This window comes from Rhipicephalus sanguineus, unplaced genomic scaffold (assembly GCF_013339695.2).
Source record: "Rhipicephalus sanguineus isolate Rsan-2018 unplaced genomic scaffold, BIME_Rsan_1.4 Seq8462, whole genome shotgun sequence".
NCBI lineage: Eukaryota > Metazoa > Arthropoda > Arachnida > Ixodida > Ixodidae > Rhipicephalus > Rhipicephalus sanguineus.
This window is the reverse complement of record NW_023616121.1, coordinates 42,130-48,736: the sequence shown is the minus strand read 5'-3', so window position 1 is coordinate 48,736 and position 6,607 is coordinate 42,130. Positions and strand designations below refer to the sequence as shown.

The 6,607-nt window shown below is 50.6% G+C and overlaps 1 non-coding gene across 1 annotated transcript; it reads right to left on the bottom strand.

The window, feature by feature from the left end:
- Positions 1-1,574: 1,574 nt before the first annotated feature.
- Positions 1,575-1,647, bottom strand: Trnaf-gaa (transfer RNA phenylalanine (anticodon GAA)). The gene has a single exon. It is a non-coding gene; the product is annotated as a tRNA-Phe (tRNA).
- Positions 1,648-6,607: the final 4,960 nt, after the last annotated feature.

The window sequence follows — 6,607 nt, the reverse complement described above, 5'->3', positions numbered from 1 at the left end:
CGAACAGATTACCGTGGGGCCCGATACCTAGAACGGGCTTCCTAAGCTTACTGCTATGTAACCGGCGGCGCTGGGGGCGGCGTCGATGGTGTCGACGCCGTCAGCCTCCGGTCTTGTGGGATGGTCGGCCTTGGCCGCAACGTTGCCCCGACGCTGGGGGGCTGCTTTTGGTGGTGGCTACTCCGGCGCTGATCAGGTCCGTAGAAGAACCCTCTCCCTCGACGCCTTCGTGTGGTCGCTTATTAGTCGCGGCGCCTTCCTTAGAAATGTCATTGCCTCCTCCGCTTCCTTCTTGCCACCCACACTGGCGCTTTGCTCTTCTCATCCCTGACCAGTGCTGCTTCTGAGGCTTCATCTGTAACGGTAGTGCGCCTTCGCCTTTGAAGTTCGCCGGCCCCGCTCGAACTTTCTCGCCTGAGATTTGTTCAGCCGGTGCACTGTCCGTCGTAGCGCTTTCTGTCTCAGCACTCGCTGCTGCTTCCGAATCGGCTTCATCCATTAGCAGCTCCGAGTTGTCCGTCACTCCCCACGGGCCCCGCGACACTGGCGTAGGTACGCACGCTTCTTCTCGGTGTGGCCAAAGCGACGACACAGCGTGCAGCGCGGCACCTTACAGTCCCGGCGAATGTGCCCTGTGCACTGACAACGAAGGATAGTGGTGCCCTTCCCGGCACTACCACAAGGGCAAGCTCACCAGCAATCCTTATCTGATGGGGTATATCCTCTGGCTTGACTCCTGCCTTCCAGGTTCATTGTCACGGTACGTGTCGTTGAGGCCTTGTCAGACACGCCGCTAACCTTCACAGCTTTCCTTGACTATATCCGTCACTCTTCCGTAGTTCAGCAAGGCCAGCCCGTACGTCGTCGTCGGGAACGGTAGGCAGGAGCCAGTGCAACTTCAACCGCAGTTCCTTCTTCGACGGGTCAATGAGGACGCAACGCTGGCCCTCCACTTTCACGTCGGCTTTTTTCGAGCAGCCTCTTCGCGCCTTCCGCACACTTGAACGTGACTGCCCATACGTGATTCATTTGATACGCCCCAAGGACGAAACCTCGGGGAGCAATTTCAAATCACTCAGCGTATCCCTGAAGTCTTCTACACGATAGGGCCGGGCCCTCACATCCCATGCATGAAAACCGTATTCAAAACTAAAGTCCTGAGGCAGACTAGGCAAAAAACGCGATACTCGTTATCCGAGGCAGCAGGCACCCCCTGTTTCCGCGGCCAGAAACGGCATCTGATACCGCTCCGACAGAGCCCTTCCAAAGCGTGCTGACCGCTATCGCGGGCCGGAAGTGGAATCCCAACTGAGCTATTTCGGCAGAACGAACGCAACGGTAAAGCGGAACAGCGCATTGTTGAGGTTTGGAGGGGGCGTTCTCGTAATCTACTGAAGTACTGGACGTTCTTTATCTTAGCATTTTAGTACATGTGATATGCTCGGGCGGTTAAATCTGTAATATCAACTTATCATTGACGATACATATAAGGTACCACAAATGTTTCTTCAGAGCATGAATCTAAGCGATTTTTGTATGAACTATGCCGTAAAAAACGAAACGAAAGTTGCGTATGCCGAAACCCGGGATCGAACCAGGGACCTTTAGATCTTCAGTCTAACGCTCTCCCAACTGAGCTATTTCGGCTTTTTTTTTTCTTTATTGCCTGTAATCAGCAGTACATGAGAGCATCAACATAAACAACATATGTACACAACTAAGTGGAATGCTTATCCATTACAAATAATGAACTGCCACCTGTCAAATCGGAACAGGCGTTGTTTAGAATTCCTTAAGATTGGCCAGGGGTTCTACTCTGGCCAGCCATGGTGGCGGACACTCTTGTGCAGCCATCACATCAAGAAAACGAGTTATTTGTTCTCGAAAATACACATGGACTGGTCTTCTATAGGGATCACAATAGAAGCCGGCCATGCGTGAGCGCCATATACAGTAGAGGCCAGTTACCATTATCTGATCGAAAGGTGTTCCGTCCTCATCTCCTATCGGCAAATATCTGATGCCGTGGGGGTCAAGTGGAAATTCTTTCTTTACTGTTCGCTGTAAAATGTCCCAAAAATACACTCCCTCCCAGCAGTGTAAGAATACGTGGTCTATTGTCTCAGGTTGTTTGCATATGATACATTGCGATCCCCATGGCATGTAAAAGCCCCTTTCTTCTAAAAAGGTTGCAACTGAAAGTGTACCTGTGTGCAGTTTGAAAAAGAAACTTTTGATACCTGGCGACATCTGCATTCTTTTGACACGTTTGAGAACATTCTGACCTGGACCTCGACTGTATATCGCCCTGTACAGCGGCGGGGGAAAAAGGCTGTCCAATACATCATGCGCAGCTTTTTCCTTGTGACCGTAAACAGGTATTCTTTCGAATAACGTACAGCAAGGAAACGAACACTGAATACAATTTCTCGGTAAAAACCGAACACTGCCGCCGGCACACTTTGAGAACATACAATTAATTCTGGCAACAAATGCGCGAGCCTAACTTTACAGACTGTTTGCAGAAATGGGTCCTCGTTGTCGCGGAAGAATAGGAACCGTCCAACCAGTTGCCTCACAAACAGGTGGGCCAGCCCTAACCCTCCATCTTTCACCCTTCTGAACAAATTGTTGCGACTACATCTCTCCCATCCGGAACCCCACACAAACACGGCAAACACTCTGTGCAATTTCTGCACATTCACCCTATTACAGAAAATGAATTGCATAACATACCATAGCCTAGCAACGAAAAACAAGTTGCAGATAGTAGCCCTGGCAAATACTGAAAAGTGCTTAGCTTTCCAAGCTTCAGCCTTCTCTTTAGCAGTTCTATGCTCGTCCTGCCAGTATTCGTCACTTGTTTGTAAGCTTGAAGCGGTGCGCCTAAGTACCTTGCTGGCACTGTCGACCACTTGACATTGGCAATATAGCAGGGGTTTCAGGCATTCCCCATGCCAAATACCGAGGCACTTGCTCCAGTTCACTCTACTGCCAGTGATTTCACCGAAGTTTTTAACAACATTATCGTTTGCAAAACACTCTGCTTGTCTTTACAACACACGGCTACGTCATCAGCATAGGCCAGGAGTTTGACTTCTGTCGCTTGCATTGTAAATCCTTGAATACATTTGTTCTCAATCACTGCCAAACACAGACACTCTAGATAATACAGAACAAAAGTGGGCTGTCTGGGCAGCCCTGACGCACAGAACGTTGTATGCTGATGGGGGCCCCCAGTGACTTGTTAATTATGAGCTTAGTGGTGCTGTTCCGGTACGCCATGGCTATCCCGTCAGCAATTATGGACCCGACGTTTATATGCTCAAGAATGGCTCTTAGAATAATATGAGCAACACAATCAAAGGCCTTCTCCAAATCAAGTTGGAGAATTGCGGACTCGCTCCCTCAACGCGTCACAGCATTCCAGGAATCGATCTCATTATGTGTATGTTGGTGTTGATGGTACGTCCTTTGATGCCGCATGTTTGGTGCCTGCCTACGATGGTTTTCATTACTGATTGTAACCTGTCTGCGATTATCTTCATGAATATTTTGTAATCGTTGTTCGTAAGCGATATTGGTCTGTACGACATAACATGTTTCAGTTTCGCAGGCTGATCTGACTTGGGGATGAGCACGGTGTGCGCTTCCCCGAAAGAATAAGGCAGTGCGTTTACTTCATACGCTTTGTTAAACACGTCCGCGAGCAAGGGCGCTAACGCTGACTTAAACTGTTTATAAAAGGCAGCACTTAGGCCGTCTGGACCAGGCGACTTTCCTATTTTTAAGTTGTCGATTGCTTTTTCAACTTCGTGGACTGATATCGGTGCCTCTAGCCTGTTCTTCGTATCATCGTTGATTGCGGCATACGTCCCAAAAAGGCAGATCTAAAAGCGTCTACGTCAACAGTTCTCGATGCATAAAGTTGTTGGAAGTGCTCGAAAAACGCATCTGCTATACCGTCACAGTCAGTTATTTCGTGACAATCTATTTCTATTGCGTCTATATGGTTGCACCGCGCATGCGACTTTTCCAGCCCGAGCGCGCGTTTAGTTGGCGCCTCATCTGCTGTCAGTGCCTCGGCCCTAGCGCGAATAATCGCTCCCCGATATCGCTCTTCATCGCAGAGCTCCAATTTCGCTTTAATGCTGCGCAAGTCATCTTTGTAAACGCCCGGTTGGCTGCTTTCTAAAGCCGTTAATTTTTCCAATACCGTCCTTAGTTCTTTCTCTTTAGCTCTTTCTTCCTGCCTTATTTTACATGATCGTTCGATGGCGGTTAACTTAACTCGCTGTTTGAAATGTTCCCACCTTTCAGCGATTTGCACCTTGTTGTTATTTTCTACTTCTTTCAAGTGTTCCTGCACGTTGCTTAGAAAAAGCTCGTCCTTTAACAATTTGGAATTCATTTTCCACATCTCCCACGTGAAGGTGTTGCGTTTTCTTTTGTGTCCGATACATGTCTTTACCAAACAATGATCTGTAAATGAAAGAGGCGTCACTGCGTAGCTGCGGCACAGGGGTATCACGTCTAGAGACATGTACATCCTGTCCAGACGAGCGTGACTATTGCCCTGGAAGTGCGTGTATTGAACATCGCGTGTTCCGACTAGGCATTCAGCCACGTCGTCTAAGTCACACACTGCCAATAATTCATTGAGTGCATGGCAGCTTTTATCATTTGTTCGCCTGCCTGTTCTGCCTCGATCTCTGAGTACACAGTTAAAATCCCCTTGAATAATAACTTTTCTCTGCATGCAGATGTGCGTTTTTAGGGAGGAAAAAACTGAGTGCGTTCATCACAACTGTTCGGTGCATATACACACAAAACTCGCCACATAACATCACAAACAGTAAAGTCAATGTACACTAGTCTGCCCGAAGGACACGAATAATAATTTTCGATAGATAGCCCGGGCATTTTCTTCATAAATAAAATAACGCCCGCTGATGTTCCTTTAGCGTGGCTCACTACCGCGTAGTACATCGACGTAAACCTTAGCAACATGCCCCGGGTCTCCTCCTCCCCTTCGACCTTTGTCTCCTGCACGGCTAAAACATCGAGGTCTTGGTCCACCATCATCCTGTACACTTGACTTTGTTTACGCTTGGCGGCCAGACCTCTCACGTTTAGCGTGCTAAGCTAAGCGTCGGGTAGGTTGCCATTGCTAGAACGGGACAGAGAAAGAGAGGCCCGGAGCTCGGTGCTCACCACCACGTCTAGCCTGTGGCTAGACGTCTCCGGGACCATCCGTTGGTCTGGCGTGGTCCGTGGTCTGTTGTGGCTTGTCGCCGCCCTTTCTATCTCGCGGGATGTTTGGACGGGGCCTGATGCTGGTCCTTCTCGTCACAGTTGTCTTTGCAGGCCGCCCGTCGGCGTGGCTCTCAGTAGTTTTCTCTTCGGTAGTGTCCAACGGTCTTTTGGAAGAAGCGTGGCCACTTGTATCCATATCGTCGCTGCTCTGGGACGGGTTCCCTCCCTCTGGTCCGTGCGTGGCATCGTCGACTAAAGGGCGGTTTTCCCTTTCTTCTGCATGACTCAGTGTCGCCCGGTCTTTCTTTTCGGAGGTTACAGGTTCACCTTCCGCACCTCCCTCTGTCTTCGACGTCTCCGCCACGTCGCTGGCGGTCTCCTGGACCCCAGCCCCCTTTGCGGCGTCCTCGGCTTCAGCAGCATCCATCCTCAACTCCATGTGTATTTCACTCGCTGGTGGCCCCACGGCTGCGGCGTAGGTGCGTACGCACTGGTCTTCAGAGTGCCCAAAGATTCGGCATCGCGAACATCGCGGCAACTTGCACTCGCGCCGGACGTGGCCGTCTCCCTTGCACCGTAGGCACTGCATAGGCCGTCCCGGAGCCACAACAAGGGCCAGTTCACCTGCAACTCGGATTTGGTGTGGCAGGTCGTCGACTTTCAATCCGCTCTTCAGTTTCAAGAGTACCGTCCGTGACGTCGAATCCTTGTCACCGACGCCTCTGACGCGCCAACGTTCTCGCGTCACTTCAATGACTTTGCCGAAGGCTGCCAGCGCTGTCTTTACATCTTCGTCCGCCACCCAATACAGGAGCCAATGAAGGCGGAGACGTACCTGCTGGTCTTGAGGGTCGACGACGACGCAGCGACGCCCCTTCACGTTGAGCTCCTTGAATGCCAGCAATTTCTTTACCGCGTCGTCGCTCGAAAAGGTGACCGCCCACACGTGGTTGGTCTGATATGCCCCAAGGGCCACGACCTCCGGCAACAATCCAGTCGCGTCGAGCGCGTCGCGGAAATCTTCGACCCTGTAGGGCCTTGCTCGCACGTCGCCATGCAAAAACACAGTGTTCTTTACGACATGTCCCTTCGGCAAAGGTGGCGAAATAAACTGATAATTCGCTTCCTCGTTATCATCGATAAGCCTGTTACCGCGGCTTGGTGCCGCAAAACCTGCTCCGTCGGAGCCCATCATTCACCCGTCCGAACAGCTCGGCTGCCGGAAGTAGAATAACTGAGCTATTTCGGCAGAACGAACGCACCGGTAAAGCGGAACAGCGCCATTGTTGAGGTTTGGAGAGGCGTTCTCGTAATCTATTGAAGTACTGGACGTTGTTTTACCTTAGCATTT